General features: G+C 49.2%; 1 long non-coding RNA gene across 1 annotated transcript in view; it reads right to left on the bottom strand.

The window, feature by feature from the left end:
• Positions 1-9795, bottom strand: part of LOC146808880 (uncharacterized) — a 90756-nt gene extending 80961 nt beyond the window's left edge. The window contains exon 1 of the long non-coding RNA XR_014966271.1: positions 9689-9795. This is a non-coding gene — a long non-coding RNA (uncharacterized LOC146808880). The remainder of the gene's footprint in view (positions 1-9688) is intronic.
• Positions 9796-20375: the final 10580 nt, after the last annotated feature.

Below are 20375 nucleotides of genomic sequence, written 5' to 3' on the forward strand. Positions count from 1 at the left end.
GGATCTCCGCGACGGAGGATGACATCCATCAATTACAAGACCAGGTCCGGGAGCTCACGACCCACTCCAAGGAACTACACAGGCGGGCGGAGGATGCCGAAAATCGCGCCCGCCGCAATAACCTTCGCTTGGTGGGCTTCCCGGAGGGGGTCGAGTCGGGCCGGGCCGACGACTTCCTGGAGGCCTGGTTTAAATCCTGGATGCCGGCGGGCAGCTTGTCAACCTGGTTCGTGGTGGAGAGGGCGCACCGGTCGCTGGCGTCCAAGCCTCCGGTGGGGGCCCCCCCGCGCCCCTTTATTCTTCGGATCCTTAACTTCAGGGACAGAGACGCCATTCTGCGGGAGGCTCGGGTGAGCGGCAAACTGGCCTATGACAATCACACCATTATGATTTTCCCAGACTACACCCGGGAGGTCCAGGAGCAGCGCCGTTCATACACGGAGGTGAAGCAGAAGCTGCGCTCCCTGGGCCTTCAGTACCAGCTCCAGTTCCCGGCCCGCCTCCGTCTTGTCTTTCAGGGTAAGACGCTGTTCTTTGACACCCCCAGGGCGGCCTGGGCATGGATTTCCGAGGAGCGGCCTCTGCGGCAGCCGGGCGGGGGGCCGCCCGTTGCAGGGCCCGGGTGCCCCGTTGCGGCTGGGTCCCAGCGGCCACGGCGCGGGAAGCGCACACGCTCCCGGCAGCGGCGAGGTGCCGCGGTCCTCAAGGCCCGGTCTGTGAGCGCCTCTGGCAGACCGATGAGGGACTCCTCCGCCTCTTCTGAAGCCTCCTCCCGGGCAGCCGGGGGATCCCGGCGCCGAGCATCACCTGGCCCGACCGGATCTCCGACCCCCCTCAACACGCACATTGACTCATCAGACCTTTCTCGCAGTCCAGCCATATGACTTTTTTCTTTGTTTCTTGCAGTTGCGGGGAAGGTAACAGCCTTGCCCGAGGGCGGGGGTAGGGGGCTCCGCATTCTTGCGCTCCCCAGTGCCAGCCCAGGTCCGCACAATGTAATCCGTACTTCAGGAGGGGTCCACTACGCTCTTTATACCCGAGCACCTGAGCTTGGGGTCTTGTGACTGTTGGTTCCGTTCGGGCGACAGATGCTTCTGGTTTTGAAGTGTAGGGTGGGGGGTGGGGGGTTGGGGTTGGGGGTTTGTTTGGGGTTTCTCTTCGCGAGACTGTTTAGTTTGGGTTTGCACTGTTATTTACTGAGCCTTTCACACAGCGCTGCGCGGCGCGAGGCGTCGCGTCCCTTCACTCGGCTCCATTTGCGCGCTCTGCGGTCGCTCACCCTCCGCCACCGTCCGCTCGCTTCCCCCGGTGGGGGCTCCATGGTCCTTCAGGGGCCTGCACGCTCCGTGCCCCCTTTGCTGACACCCGGGTTCAAGGGTATCCCCCCGGTGCCCCCCGCCTGCCCTCTCCCCGGCGCGCTCCATTCCCACTGCTGCCATGGCTGATTTAGCCCCCAAAGCCCAGGTGCGCATCCTGTCCTGGAATGTGAACGGCCTGCTGGACCGGCTTAAGCGCACTGCTGTCCTCAAATACGCCCAGCGCGCGGGTGCGGACGTGCTCCTGCTTCAGGAAACCCACCTCCTCGGAGAAAACTGTCCCTTTTTGGCGCGCTTCGGATTCGACCGTGTGTGGCACTCCGGGTTCTCGCGCGGGTCGCGGGGGGTTGCGGTCCTCCTGCGCCGTTCCTTCCCTTTTGTGTTGGCCCGAGTGGTCCATGACTCCCAGGGGAGGGGGGTTGCGATTAGCGGCGTGCTCGAGGGCCGGCCACTCAGCCTCCTGTCACTTTACGTGCCGTCCACGGGGCTGTCCTCGGCCTTATCTCTGACCGCGTCCTGGCTAGCGGCTTTTCCACCTGGTACTGTTGTTCTCGGAGGAGACTTTAACGCCGTCTCGGCCCCGCACCTTGACTCTTCGGGTCCGGTCTCGGACTCCCGCGCGGCGCGGGCGAAGCAGCTGGCCGGGTGGGCGGAGGCACAGGGCCTCTGTGATGTGTGGCGGCTCTGGCACCCACGCACGCGACAGTATACCCACACCTCGGCCGCCCACCACACTCAGGCACGCATCGACGCGATCTTTGTCCCCTCGGCCGACTGTCTGGGTATCCAAGACGTCCGCATCCTTCCCCGGGGGATATCCGACCACTCTCCGCTTTTGCTGGGTTTGGGCCCCCCACCTTACGGTGCTCGCCAAATGTGGCGTTTTAATGCGTGGTTCCTGCAGGACAAGACGCTCCGTAAGGAAGTGGGGACCGCGCTGGCACTCTATTTTGGCGACAACGACGGATCGGTCTCCTCGGCGGGCACCCTCTGGGAGGCTTGTAAGGCCACGGTTAGGGGGGTTGCTAAGGCACAGGTGATGAAACACCGCCTGGCGCAGCTGCAGCAGCTCACAGCCTGCGAGGCTCAGGCGCTGCGCCTGGAGCAATCCGTCTCTGACTCTGCCGACCCGGCCGAGACCCGGCAGCTACGGCTCCTACGTGAGGAGATTCGTCAGCGGTCGCTTGACGCAGCTAAACTTCTTTGGCAATCTTCGGTGGCGCGGGTATACGGCTGGGGCGACAAAAACGGGGCGCTTCTACACCGGCTGGCCACGTACCCCAGGGCATCACGCATCATCCCGGCGGTGACCGACTCGGGTGGCGCGCTTCAGTCTTCATCCGTGGCTATAGCGGGCGCTTTCGCTCAGTACTACTCACAACTCTACCGGGCACGGGCATCGGATCTGTCTTTGGCTTCCTTGCTCGCCGCTGGTGCCCTAAGCCTTCCCCGGCTGGGGCCGAGTGATTGGGAGAGCCTGGAGGCTCCCATCTCCCCTGAGGAGATCGGAGACGCGATAGGGCGCACGTCCGCCGGGAAGACCCCCGGCCCGGACGGGTTCCCGCAGGAGTTTTACGCCACCTACAAGGAGCACTTGGTTCCACGGCTGGGTGCCCTGTACGTGGAGGCGGTTGAGAGAGGCTCCTTCCCCCCAGAGGCCGACATTGCCACAATTGTGGTCCTGCCTAAATCCATTCCGCCGCCCAGTGACAGGTCGGCCTATCGGCCGATCTCTCTGATCAATACCGATATCAAACTATATGCCGCGGTCCTAGCCCAGCGGCTCCGGCCCTTCCTATCGCGTTTGGTGCACCCGGACCAATGTGGCTTCATGCCGGATCGAGGCACTCGCCATTGCCTCCGCCGCCTCCATGTGGCTCTGGCGCACCGCCACCGCCTATCTCCATACCTCACTCTCCTGCTGGCCGACTTCGAGAAAGCCTTCGATTCAGTGGGGTGGCCCTACCTGTTCGACGTCTTGGCTCATATGGGTTTTGGTCCCAAGTTTGTTGGGATGGTGCGGGTTCTGTATGCGCGCCCTCGCGCCAGAGTGTTGGTTAATGGGGCACTGTCAGGAGCGTTCCGGATCGGCCGGGGCACGCGGCAGGGGTGCCCGCTCTCACCCCTCCTTTTCGCGCTCGCAATGGAGCCCCTTGCCGCCCTAATCAGAGCGGATCCTCTCATTCGGGGATGGGAGTGGCCGGGCCTCGAGGAGGACAGGATCGCCCTCTATGCGGACGATGTCCTGCTGTACCTTGGTGACCCAGCGCGCTCGGGTCCTCGGGCTCTCCACATTTTGAGCCGCTTTGCCCGCGCCTCTGGCCTCCGCCTCAACTCGCACAAGTCGGTCCTCGTGCCTCTTCATCCCTCCCGCGAATGCTTCGATTGGCAGACCACGATTCCCCTCCGCCGACTGTCCTTCAAATACCTGGGCATCTGGGTCTCCCTCCTCCCGGAATTGAGCTGGGCACTCAACGTGGCCCCTTTAGTCAAAAAAGCCAAAGCAGACCTCACTCGGTGGCACTCGCTCCCGCTGAACCCCCTGGGGCGCGTGGCGCTCTACAAAATGATGATCCTCCCTCGGTTTCTGTATGTATTGCAGAACACCCCGGTGTCCTTTCCGAGGTCGTGGTTTCGCGAGTTGGACGGGATGGCCACCAGGTTCCTCTGGGGTGGTGGAAGGCCGAGGCTGGCCTTGCCGATCTGCCGCCTCCCCACCTTTGATGGGGGGCTTGGTATGACCAACCTCTACCTTTATTACCTGGCCACCCGGCTTCTGGTCATCCACGACTGGTTTGGGGGGGGATGGTCCGATCCGGCCTACAGGGTGGAGCTGGAAGCCCTGGGTCTCTCCAGCGTTCAGGACCGCATGTACGGCGCCCCGGTTCCCACCTCCTGCCCCGACATCACTAGGGCGGTTTTCCTGGCTTGGCGGGCTGCGCTCCGCCACACCGGATGGACCAGGACATTGACGCGCGCCACCCCTCTCTGGCATGGGACATGGTTGCGGGAGGTTGTGGGGCTGGAGGGCTTCGGACCATGGGATTTGCTCGGTATCTCCCAGCTGGGGGACGTGTGGCGGGGGGGGCGCATGTGCTCATACTTAGAACTGCAGGCGCGCTTTTCTCTCCACTCGTCCCAATTCTATAGATACCTCCAATTGCGACACGCCATACGGGCACACACCCCGCTGGACATCCGGCTGCCGGACCATAGCCCCCCAGAAGCTCAGGTTCTGATGGGTAACCTAGGGAAGGGAGGCATATCCAGAATATATCGTTCCCTTGTTAACAATACCCCTGTGCCCCAGGAGGGTCTGAGGGAGCGATGGGAGGAATGGGTGGGTCCCTTGGACGAGATCGACTGGCGGGACGCCCTTATGGCCCCCAGGCTGGTGACGGCCTCCGCCAAGCTGAGGCTCATCCAAATCTATTATCTGCATACGGCGTACCTTACACCAGCGCGCATGCGCCGTGCGGGTCTTTCCACCGACGCAGCCTGCCCTCGCTGTGGCTTTGACCAGGCCGACTTCATCCATATGGTATGGTCATGCCCGGAACTGGAGGGGTACTGGCGTAGCATTGAAACTGACTTGACGGATGTCCTGGGGTGGGAGGTGCCACACGACCCTAAACATATCCTATTGGGTATCACTGATGGCCTGGACGGCACCCGCGCTGAAAAATTGTTCCTTATGACAGCGCTAATGGTGGCAAAGCGGGACATTGCGGCAGCCTGGAAACAGCCGCAGCCGCCCAGTCTGACCAGGTGGAGCGCGGGAGTGGACTGGTGTGCGGCGCAAGAGCGGACTCTTTACCAAGCTCGGGGCTGCCACAAAAAATATCGTAGGGTGTGGGGGAAATGGTTAGGAAATGTAGTGTGATCTGGTGGAGCGGGGTGGGGGCGGGGGGGGGGTGGTCCGGGGGGGGGGGGGCTGAGAGGGGGAATGATTCCCAGATGGGACTACTGTATATTGTTGGTCTGAAAGGCTCACTGTTTTTGTTGCACAAAACAATAAAAACTTGTTTATCAAAAAAAAATATTTTATAATTCTTTGCAAGTATAAGTAAGTCTCCTCCTGGCATCGTTTCAATGTCAGGATGTGGTGTAGGCCGCTAATATCAGCCACGTCACAGGGTAATCTTAAGGATTTTGGGGCCCTGGCAAAACGTAGTTTTGGGGGCCCATGTTTGGAAAATCTTTGAATTTATGATTCGATTTCAGCTGTTTCAAGCCCTCTGTGGCCAGGTCACTGAGAGTGCACAGGTACCTCGTCCAAATTCTAAATGTGCTTACATCTAATATTCAAGGATAGTGATATGTGTTTTCAATATTTCAATATTGTAACACAACAGCAACTCACTAACACACTACAAATAATCTCTGTGACCCACTCACGTCGCTCCTTCTCTTCCGAGAGAACCAAGCCTTACTCATTTTTTTGTTTGGGGGAGGGCACCTTTACACCAGTAAAAATGTTCCTGATAAGTGAGTGGAACTTGAATAGGACAATATTCGTTCAGTATTTCACTCTCTGTATAGAAATGAAATGTTTTTGTTCTTGCAACCTGGAATGTAACCCATGACTAGAATACCTCTGTCCTAAATAATTTGTTTGCCTCAATCATGAAAGCTACTGGTCCACCCCTGGATGTTAGACTGTGTGCACCTAATTTTATGGTAACGCATTCCTAAAACTTTCTGCAATCTGAATTGCATCTGAATCTTCTTCATCTGTTGGGAAATTTAGTACTTGTACAGCGTTATTTTCTGACTCAGTTATTGTTTTAGTAAGAAGAGCGTTTTCAAGGGAACTAAGATAAGGTGTTTTGCACAATTTTAGGAACAAAGTGTCCTTTAAGCTTGATTAACCAACAACCAATAAATAGTATTTTGCCTACTCAGCTGCGGCGGAGTTTGTGCCCTCCCACTCCAGACGTCTCTGGCTATTTCTGAGGAGGGGTCTCTGAGACTAGCACGACTGAGCTACTCAGATTCTACTGTTAAATAAGTGCCTAACCAACGGTGGCTGCGCCATGTCGTGTAGTTTCTATAAAACTATACAGGATCTGCGCGTTCGGACAGCACACACTGTAGGATTGGCGTCAGACTGGTTCTGAACACCCCCACCGGGTATGTTGGCCTTTTGTATCAGCTAGCTCACACTGCCACTAGACTCTTCTCTTACCAAGGAGAGAATAGCTCTTGGCAACCATCAAACATGACAATCCTGATCCCTGAGGACTGTGGAAACAATATACTACTTTTCGCTCAGTCACTCATGCTTATTTAGTCTGTCTTAGAGGGATGCAAAGAATAAACGGCTGGGCGTTTTCAATGAGCATTTATTGAACAGTTGTTATTCTAGTGTAAAATAGATTAGCTGGCACAATTGCTAGACAGTAAAATATATAAATAATTAGCGATATTACAAAAGTAAAAGGATAGTATGACTCTACCATCTTGCAGTAATCATGAATACATACAAGTTTATAAAATACATGATAATAAAAAGATGCGTACTCCTACGATGCCTGCCTAACTAGATGTACCTACGAGTACCTAGCATGTGTGTAGGTGTTAAGCCAAGAATCCCTCTAGGATAAAGTCAACCCCATTACCTGAAGTGGGAGACTGTGGGACCCCGTCCTGGTCTCGAGTTAGACAGCCCGCGAGGGATGTGTTTAGACCACTGCGAGCTGGAGTGTCTGCATGCAGGAACCTCAGCGTCTCTGGTCAGTGTGTCGTCCGGGAAGTCCTGGTCTCCTCTGTCTATCTTAGCAAGATGTGATGTATAGACCCATAGGTGTCCCCAGGGGTCCTACCTCGTTGCATTACTGTTTCGGTCTAAGGATGACATCGGGCATGAACTTTATACATGGATATTATACAGGAGATGGTAGTCCTGCTGTGCTTTTAAGAATCCTCATGCAAAATGTATGAGATTTTGAACCAGGTAAAATCTGCATTCTGAATGCAGTGTCGTATCTAAGTAAAATGTCAGTCCCTGTAAACTGTTATCAGTGTAATGTAGGGAAGAATATAGGTGAAAGGTAACAAAGATACCTGGGCCTATAGTATAGTACCTATATAAAATATAACAATTCAAACTTTCTCATGCGAACTGGCAACGAAAACCCAGGATTTTGAAACAGGAATTAGGGGCAGAGCATGGCCTGACATAGGACGTTGTACAGTCAAAGAGCTGTGTTCAATAAACTTGCGAGTTCCAAATATTGAAAGGAACTTTTATACTACAATGAAAGAAACTGGTAAATTTCTAACCTTAAAAAAATTGCTAAGAAAGAAAACTCAACTTCAAAATAAATCAAGAATACTAAGAATTGGCTAAAAATAAAAATATCAGCTAAATGTCTCATTCTCTCCCAAGAAATACTGAAAACAATAGCTTACAGACTGCTCATGTCTCTTAAAACTGCTGCAGGAAACCTTATAGAAGCGACACTCTATAGATGCAAAAGGAGGCCCATCACACATTTTCCTATATGCATTTTTCATTCAGAATATGGGTATTCAGATTAAAGATCCAAAAAGTTTCATAGGCCAGTCTCTTTTTCCTCAAAATACCACCTCTTGCATCACTCTTAATTTTCTTTACAATCACCCATTTAAAGTCAATCTCCTTATGTGCCAACTCGATGCACTGCCTCACTAAGGGAGCTCTGTCTTTTTTATATCTTATAGCTGGTTTGTATTCAGTGAAACACACGTGAATTTCTCCACTCGTTTCACCAATATAATAATTACCACAAGGGAAAAAGATAAGGTAAATCATGTTCGAAGGCGGCGGGTGGTAAAGTCGTTTCAATACAGCTTCCTGTTCTGATAAATAAAGCATCTTGTTCTTACCGCTGCATCACATAATTGACAATTATTACCTCTGTGATTGCATGAAAGGCGAGCTTTGCCAGTTAGAGATGTTTGTTTCATTGATTTAACCGGTGGAAGGGCGATTCACATTGGTTTTTAGGATGAAAACTATCAAAATGAAGCAAAGTGTTCCTAGCAGTAGACGTTGTGTCGATTCGAACTTGCAAACAATTATCATCAGCCCAAATCCAGGTATCTAGAAACTGTATCCTAGACCTGCTTTTATGAGCTGTAAATTTCAAAATCTTTTAACCAGATTGAGTCATTGTAAAAATTCTCCTAAGATCTCTTCTTAACCTATACAGATTACGCAAATGTCATCTATATATCATCACCATTGAAGAATATTCTCCTAAAAAGGTGCCACTGTTATAAATGTGCTGTTCGTCAAATGATCCAATGTACAGATCAGCGATTCTAGGAGCACAAGTGGCTTCCAGACTAGTCACTTGTATTTACTGATAGGTACAGCCAATGAACAGGAAATAGTTATTCAACAAGACCACTTCACTGCACTTTACAAAACAAACATTCAGTGGGTAGTGAATTGTCATAGTTACTCAAAGCTAGAAAAACCATCTCAATAGGTTTACTATTCATATAAAGTAACTCAACATCTAGAGTTATGTCAACAATGGGTTCAAAGGTCAAGTACTCTACTTTCTCGGTCATATCAGTGGTGTAAGGTATGTCAGACTTCAAATAAAAAGCAATTGCCTCAAACAGGAGTCCACATACTGTGAGGGTGGCTCAGTTATTGAACCAATGCTCGACACAATTGGTCTAAGAGGAGGATCGACTGCATGTTCATGAATGTTCAGTAGAGCATACAGCACTGCCATTCTCGCTTCAGGATTTATAAGAAAGTCTAGCTCTTGCTTGGAAATATAGGCCTTCTGGTTCTCATTAGCTTGTGTCACTAACTTATTTATGACAGATGACAATCGTTTGTAGAGTCGGAGGAGACTTTAGCGTAACAGTCAGAAACTCTGAGCATATCTTCCATCTTCTCAATGTAGCTAGAACGATCCTGCCCACTTTATCACACGGTTTGAGCTTTATTTTCTTATCTGTAGCTAATTCATTCAAGGACCTGTGTTCTCCATATGACAGGTTGAAATTTGTTTAAGGTAAAATGTCAAGGTTTTTTTCAAAACTTTAATAACCACCTTCTCGAAAATCTCGATTTCTGAGCCAACCATTTTCAAATTAGGGTTGAACTGAGACTGACAATTCAGTCATGACCTATTTCTGTCCCTGTGAAGATTAGGGGGACTGTGTTGGAAGAATTTTATTTAATCTGATTTTCCAAAAAAGGCTAGATATATCTTTATATCTCTCCAACTTATTGAGTGGATGGTATGAATGCAAAGATAATCCTCTTCCTAAAACAGACACTTCAGCCTCTGACAAATATCTTTGGGATGGATGGAATCTAGGGACTCATCTATTCATTGTTTCTAATACCTTTGGCACCTCACCTGCATCTATTCTTTGTGGTTCTCCGGTCCCGTAAACCAACCTCTCCCTTGATTCTTCCTCCTTCGCCCTCCTTGGTCTGTACAGGGAGGGGCTCACAGCTCCCTCCCAGCCCCGTGTCAGGGAGGAGGGGCTAACAGCTTCCTCCCAGCCCTGTGTCCGGGAGGAGGGGCTCACTGCTCCCTCCCAGCCCCGTGTGAGGGAGGAGGGGCTCACAGCTCCCTCCCAGCCCCGTGTCGGGGAGGAGGGACACACAGCTCCCTCCCAGCCCCGTGTCAGGGAGGAGGGGCTCACAGCTCCCTCCCAGCCCTGTGTCAGGGAGGAGGGGCTAACAGCTCCCTCCCAGCCCCGTGTCGGGGAGGAGGGACACACAGCTCCCTCCCAGCCCCGTGTCAGGGAGGAGGGGCTCACAGCTCCCTCCCAGCCCTGTGTCAGGGAGGAGGGGCTAACAGCTCCCTCCCAGCCCCGTGTCGGGGAGGAGGGACACACAGCTCCCTCCCAGCCCCGTGTCAGGGAGGAGGGGCTCACAGCTCCCTCCCAGCCCTGTGTCAGGGAGGAGGGGCTCACAGCTCCCTCCTAGCCCCGTGTCAGGGAGTCAAATTGATATATCACTAACCTGGGTCAAGTGGCCAGCAGGGTCGACACTCGAGGCTAATTCAACTTTTCCCCCTGATGGTTTCTCCTGTGAATGTATGATATACTGCACTTAGGGGAAAGGTAAAAAAGGGATAACATAATAAAGAAAGAAACGGTTGTGCAGGGGTCGACAGTGTCACCCGCTGAAGTAAGAATGGCACCATCCAATTCTCTCTGGGACAGGAAGCCTTACAAATGTGTTCTGCAATAAGAAAGAAAATATAAACACATGTATAAGTTGTGTGCTTTCACTCTCAGTTTGTCAGTGTGTGCCAATTAATGAGACATACTTACAATCATCACACACAGCAATCAACCATGGAATAGAGAGCAATATTAATTCTTCGAAAAGGACAGGGTCTCGATATGGATAAGAGGAGTGTAAAGGGACAGCCTTTCAGGGAATACCAACGTACAAAGAGCAGGTGAAAATCAATGCTTCACATTTAAAAGGAAAACAAGAGCCAATAGTATTTAGCTGTGGTGTGGCTCCCGTGCATCAGTGCTGTGTCACACCCTGATAGTTTCAATGCTATGTGTTTTCAATATTTCAATATTGTAACACAACAGCAACTCACTAACACACTACAAATAATCTCTGTGACCCACTCACACTTCTCATATGTGAGATCTTGTTTTGATCTGAAAGAAACTTTTCTTAATGAATGTTGTATGAAACATAAACACCACATTTCTCTGCAAAATATCTGTAAATAGACTCTCGCACACCACCATTGAAAATAAATTAAAGGAAAAGAGCAGTTAAAACAATCTGTTTAAGAATTATTCAATGTCATCAGTGAAAGATGCACTGCATAACAGAGCTGCATTTTCAAGGGGCTCCTGAAAGGTTGGGCCCCTGGGCCAGAGCCCACTTTGCCCATGCCTTACATCGTCTCTGCACGTCGCTCCTTCTCTTCCGAGAGAACCAAGCCTTACTCATTTTTTTGTTTGGGGGAGGGCACCTTTACACCAGTAAAAATGTTCCTGATAAGTGAGTGGAACTTGAATGTCTTCGTAAGGACAATATTCGTTCAGTATTTCACTCTCTGTATAGAAATGAAATGCTTTTGTTCTTGCAACCTGGAATGTAACCCATGACTAGAATACCTCTGTCCTAAATAATTTGTTTGCCTCAATCATGAAAGCTACTGGTCCACCCCTGGATGTTAGACTGTGTGCACCTAATTTTATGGTAACGCATTCCTAAAACTTTCTGCAATCTGAATTGCATATGAATCTTCTTCATCTGTTGGGAAATTTAGTACTTGTACAGCGTTATTTTCTGACTCAGTTATTGTTTTAGTAAGAAGAGCGTTTTCAAGGGAACTAAGATAAGGTGTTTTGCACAATTTTAGGAACAAAGTGTCCTTTAAGCTTGATTAACCAACAACCAATAAATAGTATTTTGCCTACTCAGCTGCGGCGGAGTTTGTGCCCTCCCACTCCAGACGTCTCTGGCTATTTCTGAGGAGGGGTCTCTGAGACTAGCACGACTGAGCTACTCAGATTCTACTGTTAAATAAGTGCCTAACCAACGGTGGCTGCGCCATGTCGTGTAGTTTCTATAAAACTATACAGGATCTGCGCGTTCGGACAGCATACACTGTAGGATTGGCGTCAGACTGGTTCTGAACACCCCCACCGGGTATGTTGGCCTTTTGTATCAGCTAGCTCACACTGCCACTAGACTAGAATCTTCTCTTACCAAGGAGAGAATAGCTGTTGGGACAGGAAGCCTTACAAATGTGTTCTGCAATAAGAAAGAAAATATAAACACTTGTATAAGTTGTGTGCTTTCACTCTCAGTTTGTCAGTGTGTGCCAATTAATGAGACATACTTACAATCATCACACACAGCAATCAACCATGGAATAGAGAGCAATATTAATTCTTCGAAAAGGACAGGGTCTCGATATGGATAAGAGGAGTGTAAAGGGACAGCCTTTCAGGGAATACCAACGTACAAAGAGCAGGTGAAAATCAATGCTTCACATTTAAAAGGAAAACAAGAGCCAATAGTACTTAGCTGTGGTGTGGCTCCCGTGCAGCAGTGCTGTGTCACACCCTGATAGTTTCAATGCTAGATGCTAATGAGGCTCCAAGCTCCTTGCCACAGCTTAAGCGGAATTACCCTGGAGCGGGGTCGCTTCCCTGAGCATGAAGGAGTGCTCGTAGGAACTGTAATAGAAAGGATCACGCTCCTGCACATTGAAAGACTGCCCACAAAAATCAGCAAAGAAATGTTAGCGCTCCAGAGCATTGAAGGACTGCCCAAAAATCAGCAAAGAAAGGTTCGCGCTCCTGAGCTTTGAAGGACTGCCCAAAAATCAACAAAGATAGGTTTGCGCTCCTGAGCATTGAAGGACTGCCCAAAAATCAGCAAAGAAAGGTTCACTCTCCTGAGCATTCGAGGACTGCCCAAAAATCCGCAAAGAAAGGCTCGCACTCCTGAACGTTGATGGGCTGCCCAAAAATCAGCAAAGAAAGGTTCGCACTCCTGAGCATTGAAGGAATGCCCAAAAATCAACAAAGATAGGTTTGCGCTCCTGAGCGTTAAAGGACTGTCCAAAAATCAGCAAACAAAGGTTTGCGCTCCTGAGTGTTGAAGGACTGCCCAAAAATCAGCAAAGAAAGGTTCACTCTCCTGAGCATTCGAGGACTGCCCAAAAATCAGCAAAGAAAGGCTCGCACTCCTGAACGTTGAAGGGCTGTCCAAAAATCAGCAAAGAAAGGTTCACGCTCCTGAGCTTTGAAGGACTGTTCAAAAAGCAGCAAAGAAAGGTTCGCGCTACTGAGCGTTAAAGGACTGTCCAAAAATCAGTAAAGAAAGGTTCGCGCTCTTGATGCTAATGAGGCTCCAAGCGCCTTGCAACAGCAGAGGTGGAATTACCCTGGAGCGGGCTCGCTTCCCTGAGCGGGAAGGAGTGCTCGTAGGAACTGTAAAAGAAAGGTTTGTGCTCCTGCGCGTTGAAAGACTGCCCGCAAAAATCAGCAAAGAGAGGTTAGCGCTCCAGAGCATTGAAGGACTGTCCAAAAATCAGCAAAGAAAGGTTCGCGCTCCTGAGCATTGAAGAACTGCCCAAAAATCAACAAAGAAAGGTTTGTGCTCCTGAGCGTTGAAGGACTGCCCAAAAATCAGTGAAGAAAGGTTCAGTTTCCTGAGCATTCGAGGACTACCCAAAAATCAGTAAAGAAAGGTTCGCGCTCTTGATGCTAATGAGGCTCCAAGCGCCCTACCACAGCATAGGCGGAAATATCCTGGAGCGGGCTCGCTTCTCTGAGCATGAAGGAGTGCTCGTATGATTTGTAAAAGAAATGTTTGCGCTCCTGCGCGTTGAAAGACTGCCCGCAAAAATCAGCAAAGAAAGTTTAGCGCTCCAGAGCATTGAAGAACTGCCCAAAAATCAACAAAGATAGGTTCGCGCTCCTGAGCGTTAAAGGACTGTCCAAAAATCATCAAAGAAAGGTTCGCGCTCCTGAGCATTGAAGGACTGCTCAAAAATCAGCAAACAAAGGTTCGCACTCCTGAGTGTTGAAGGACTGCCTAAAAATCAGCAAGGAAACGTTCACTCTCCTGAGTATTCGAGGACTGCCAAAAATCAGCAAAGAAAGGCTCACACTCCTGAACATTGAAGGGCTGCTCAAAGATCAGCAAAGAAAGGTTCGCACTCCTGAACGTTGAAGGACTGCCCAAAATCAGTAAAGAAAGGTTCGCGCTCCTGAGCGTTTAAGGACTGTCAAAAATCAGTAAAGAAAGGTTCGCGCTCTTGATGCTAATGAGGCTCCAAGCGCCTTGCCAGAGCATAAGCGGAATTACCCTGGAGCGTGCTCGCTTCCCTGAGCATGAAGGATTGCTCGTAGGAACTATAAAAGAAAGGTTCACGCTCCTGCGCGTTGAAAGACTGGCCGCAAAAATCAGCAAAGAAAGGTTAGCGCTCCAGTGCATTGAAGGACAGCCCAAAAATCAGCAAAGAAAGGGTCGCGCTCCTAAGCATTTAAGGACTGCCCAAAAATTAGCAAAGAAAGGTTCGCGCTCCTGAGCATTGAAGAACTGCCAAAAAATCAACAAAGAAAGGTTCGCGCTCCTGAGCGTTGAACTATTGCCCAAAATATCAGCAAAGAAAGGTTCACTCTCCTGAGCATTCGAGGACTGCCCAAAAATCAGCAAAGAAAGGTTTGCACTCCTTAGCGTTGAAGGACTGCCCAAAATCAGCAAAGAAATGTTCGCGCTCCTGAGCTTTGAAGGACTGCCCAAAAACCAGCAAAGAAAGGTTTGCGCTCCTGAGCGTTAAAGGACTGTCCAAAAATCAACAAAGAAAGGTTTGAGCTTCTGAGCATTGAAGGACTGCCCAAAAATCAGCAAAGAAAGGTTCACACTCCTGGGCGTTGAAGGACTGCCCAAAAATCAGGAAAGACAGGTTCGCGCTCCTGAACGTTAAAGGACAGCCCAAAAATCAGCAAAGAAAGGTTTGCGCTCCTGCGCGTTGAAGGCCTGCCCAAAAACCAGCAAAGAAAGGTTTGCGAGCCTGAGCGTTAAAGGACTGCGCAAAAATCAGCAAAGAAAGGTTGGCACTTCTGCGCATTGAAAAACTGTCCAGAAATCAGCATGTGAAAAGGCTCCGATGGAAGCGAACAAAAACAACGGAAAGCAAATTCAAACAACCCGCTCTCCTTAGTTTGAACATAGACAAATGGCCAAAGGGAGGTCGTTCCTCTGAGAGAACAGGAATCCTGGTGATGGCTTGCTCTTAGAGCACCTTCAGGAAGAGAAGTCTTGGTCATCTCGCTCTCCTGAGCGAGCAGGAAGAAGGGTGAGGATTTTTTTTTTTCTTTTCATTAATTTTCAGAGGAGACAATACCTTCACCGCATCAGTTAACCAGCGAAATCAAAACAGAACAAAACATCACAACCATTGTGACTGACCTTGCAGACATTATTCCTGAACACATAGACCATGTCGCACATTAACAAGCATTTGTCACGAAAAAGTACATTCACAGTTCAACATCCCTAAGTATCAAGGTTCGATTCACCCTGAGTCTGTGCCAGGAGGTATTGACTTAAGGGTTCCCATATATCCTTGGGTTTAGAAGACGAGGAGAGTTCCTCTGCGTATAACTCGAGATTTTCTTTATGATATACCATATATCGAACCCAGTGTTTTACACGGGGTGGTCAGTGTACCCTCCCAGGTGAGTGCTATGCGTCACTTTGCTAGTAGGAGGGCAATTCTCACAAATTTACCTCGCATCCCCTTCAGCTGAGGTACATAGCCTAATAAGCAGATCCAATGTGTGCACCCCACTGGAACGCCTGAAATATTCTGAATACAGTTTGTTACTTCCTCCCAGTACTCAGCTACTGGCAGGCAATACCATGCAAGGTGCCAGAAGTCCACGTCCGATTGACCACAGTGCTTACAATTGCTTGTGTACCTAAGACCAAAGGTATCTAATTTAAGAGGTGTGTGGTATACCTGGTGAAGGTACTTAAAGTGTATAATTCTCAGATTGACATTGGAAGTGAGTTTGCCAGTGAGAGTGCAGATATGCTCCCATTCCAATGGCGTCAGAGGGGGGTCAAGTCTTTCATTCCAGCGACTCAGACTTCTGTCAGTGTCTCTCACTTTCTCCTCTCTCACTGCTCTGTACAACTTAGTGACCATCTGGCGCCATGTGGGTGCTACTAGGAGGAGCTGTAGGGCTTTTAGTAAGGGTGGTTCAGTAGGGAATGTTGTCTAATGTGTTTTAACTGCTAGCTTCAAGCGATGCACTGAGAAAATAAAGATTATGACAAGGCCTATCTGTCCCCTATGTGTTCCCCAACGTTTCGTGTACATGCATGTACACCATGCATTTTCCCTCCATGGCCTGTCAACCATGATGCCTATGCTATAACGTGGCCTGCCATCAAGTCTCCCATGAGAGAAACGACAAATCTGCACTGAGGCCTACACGTTTTGCATCATGTTTTCCTGCACTCGTGCCATTTTCATGAAAGCCCATTTTGTGGCTCAGCCGGAGCCCGAAAAGAGGTTTCAGGCCTCAGACGCTCTGAGAGCTGCAGCTGTGTATCCTTGGCCTCGCACACTTGGGCCTCAGCCAAAAGGGCCCAGTCCGGGGTGCCGAGATAGTATTGAGCACGGTTATCTGCTTACTCCTACTGAATCACATTCCTGCCTGGAAAAGGAGGAATAAACAAAACCCGCCTGCAAAGGATAGAGCCTAGCCTTTCTGTCTCCCTTTCAATGATTGCAAAGCTCACGTCAGTGAAAAACCCATAGTCCCCATGTAAGGCCCACGCAGTGAATAAAGAAATAGAAGCCACATCGGCTCTTGGTGATGGGCAACCTATGTCACAGATCAGTTCCTGCTCCGGACATTAGATATCAGATAATACAAGATGTGCTGGTCGTCCTGACACTGAAGGCCTCTCTTCCAGACTCCCCGGCTGCACAGCAACCTTCCCCCAGTTACACGTCAGTTACACGTCATGCTCGAGTTGAGCACAAGTAAGGCAAAGTTCCAGTAAAGTTCCAGCTGATCACGCAACCCCCTCCAGGTACCCACCCACCTATGACACTCACCTATGACTCATCAAGTGGACGCCCACATGGACACCCACCTTCACGCCTACTTACACGCCCACATGCTCTTATCTCATTCTCTCTTGCTCTGCCTGAAGCGCTCCTGCTTATGTATAATATTGAATGTATATATACTGTACTCTGTGAATAAAGTTGCAGAAGACCCTTCCTGATCCCTTGTGGTGATGGAACCATTCTCCCTATAACTCGAGTTATTCGAATAAAGCCCTTTTGAACCTGATACCACGGACTCAGCCTCTTGCTTTATGCATGATCCTATTAATACCTATAGAAATTATGAGTGCGTAATACTTTATTTACGACATTTATATGGCGCCCGAATAGGGACGAATCCCCTTCCCCACGCGCCGGAGATGAAGGTCCAGTTTTGCCCCCTTCTACAGCCGTGACGGACTTCAAGTGTACACGTCGCGGGTTTTCCCGCCAACTACCTCAGGCCAACGGAGGAGACGGACTGCGACCAGGCATCCATACGAGGCGGTGAGGATTGCGGATCGTCCCGACCCAGAGCCCACCCTGCGAGAGAGCTGTGTCCGAGGTTTCTAGAGATCCGTCAAAGATACGCCATTCCCGCGCATGCGCAGCGTCGAGTGTCCGAGGCCTTCAAGTTCTGCTTCCCGGTGAGTTTCATCGGGGTTGCATAAAGACGGGTTCATTTAATGAACACGGTAAAGACGTGTCTCACTCGTGAGACCGGTATGGTTGTGCTGTATTCCAGTGCACAGAGTTTTCAAGTATTCAAGTATACAAGTGCATGCATAGAGTCATTCAAGTATTCAAGTATTCAGGTGCACCGATTCAACTGTATGAATGTTATTGTCTTAGTCAGGTTCAGTTAGGTTTGAATGTGTCAGGTTTGTATGTAAGATTGTTTCATTGTGATTTTGTTTTAGGTTACATTTCAACATTCCGTTGTTTTCGAAACTGCGTAAAATAGGTACTAGGAAAGGTGTATTAGAGGAATCAGTTAACATTCCGCCTAGAGACACACCTGGACATTTCATGTACTGTAAACATGGTTTAGAGGCCGTGTTGTTTTAGAGCTATGGGTAGATTACACGAAGGATTTAGAGACACAGTATAGATGGCCTATCACGGGAACGTGGGATGCGGAATGCATTATGAAGGTAGAGGAAGAGCTATGGAAGAGAAAATGTAGACCTGCTCAGAAGGATGCCATTGAGTTTTGGCACAAGGAGTCACATAGAAGAACAGAGAAAGAGTTCCACAAAGCAGAGAGAAGTAGACAGGAGTCTGAAAAAGCCAAAGAAAAGAAGTTACAGGAGGAAGGGGAGCGGGTAAAAAGAGAACAGGCTGAAAGAGAAAGAAATATTGTCGTTGCTGGTATTTATCCCGTCCTTTCAGAGGAACTAGCAAGAGTGGCCCCAGTAGAAAGACCCGTTAGAGTGCCACCACAAGTACCCCGAAAAATAAGACCAACAGCATCCGAAGCGTTTGTTACCGCCTACCTAGAGGAATCCCCACCAGCATACCTAGACGGATCTTTCCCTGCACCCCCAACACAGGCCCAGCTCCAGGAGCTCGAGGACGGCGGGGAGGGATCCGGGACAGCATCAGGGGGGGGCCGACTGTAAAAGTAGACATCTCCGAATGTATATACGATCCAGATCCAGGAAAGGGCAATATGCTCGTGATTTCACTAAGACTTAGACAAGCAGTCGCATATTTGGAAAAATTACCAGATATGGATAAAAACCTAAAGAAAATGTACAATTTCATAAGAACAGGGGAAGGTCCTGAGTGCATAGCAGAGGCCACACAAAACAGAAAAGTAATTATTAAGAACTATATCCTTCGTTTCCTAATTAACTGTCTGATCAGGGAAAAAGACGAAGGTGACGGGGACGTACACCCTTGTTATATAGGTTGGAGTGATCATATAGATGCCGGTCAGAGTGATAAATCAGGACAGACAGACAGCATGTTGACCAAAATCCGAAAGGCAATAATAGCCTCACACGAAGCAGGACCGGACGGAAAGGCTGAGTCATCCTCTGATGACGAAGCCGGGGACAAAGACAAAGTACTATACGTGGGCCATGCCCGACGGTTCGAGAGGCCCAAGGGCCTCAATTACCGTAAACAGGGAACGGCTATAAAAGAAAGATATTCCCTTGAGAGTTTATTTCAAACTACCGAAAAGGCCCTGAATAGATGGATAGGTAACGACCAGCCCCTCACCCCGACCGAAAAAGAACTAGCACGGTCAGCCACCCTGTGGGTGTCCCAATATGATACATATAATAATGATATAGTAGCCCAAACGTTCTTGAGCCTCCCACCAAACGAACAGCGCATAGCTGGTGTTTACATGGTCCAACATTTGATTACATTGTATGAGAGTCAATATTCTGATCCCGGTCTATTGTATAAGTTGCTGGACGACATAGTACTAGACAGGTGGACGAACATGGGTACTGAATTGATTAATGTCATCCTAGATCAGCGACACAAATATATAGAATTCGTGACTAGGTCCCTGCTTCCCGCTCCACCCCATGAAAGGCGACAGTTATACGACAAGCTGAACCCCCTACGAGAGGTTCATCCTGTAAAAGATACAAACAATGTTCTACAACGGGTGTATGTCTACACCCCCTTGTCGAAATTAGAGATACTGGAAATGAAAAAGATGTTGCCCTCCCATGATAAAGACCCGGGGGTTTTCACCGAGAACTAAAAGACATTCTCCGCTTAGGAGAGTATACATATGCTGACATTCTAAAATTATTGAAAGTACTATTGCCTGCTGGTATTTACGAGAAGCTTAAAGAAAAGGACTGGGAGGTGGGAGAGAAAAAGATTAGCTGGGATGTGTTGGAAAGAGAGGATGCAGCCAGAGCCCCGGGGGTTGGTCTGGGTCCCCGAGCTAAAGAATTACCTGAATTCCTTGTACAAGTTTTGTCTAGATTATTAGTTACTAAAAAGGAAGACTGGGATGCTATTTCAGCCTGTAAGCAGAAACCAGACGAGGACACAAGCGATTTTTACTCTAGGTTTGAGAAATGTTTTACTATCAATAGTGGCCTTAAGCCCGGTAGCGAATCATATCCCCATCTTTTCGTGAGCAAACTAGTAGAAAATTCCCTACCCGAGATTAAGTATAGGGTACTGAAGGTTGAGAGTAATTGGCAAGCAAACAGCCCTTCACAAATGTTACAAATGTTACAATATCACCAGAACAGAATTAGAGAAGAACACGAGCAGGAAAAGAGATGCATGAAAGACACAAAGATGAAGATGCTGGTGCCCCAATCGGCACCGGCAAACACAAACACGAACAAGAGTAGCGCGACACCAGTTAAAGGGAACTGTAATTATTGCACGAAGCCAGGCCACTACGTAAATGAATGTGCAGTCCTGAAACACAATATAGCTACAGGTAAAACAAAGCCACGTCCATATCCTCCCAAGGAAAATA

The sequence above is a fragment of the Triturus cristatus genome, chromosome 7, assembly GCF_964204655.1.
Source record: "Triturus cristatus chromosome 7, aTriCri1.1, whole genome shotgun sequence".
Taxonomy (NCBI): domain Eukaryota; kingdom Metazoa; phylum Chordata; class Amphibia; order Caudata; family Salamandridae; genus Triturus; species Triturus cristatus.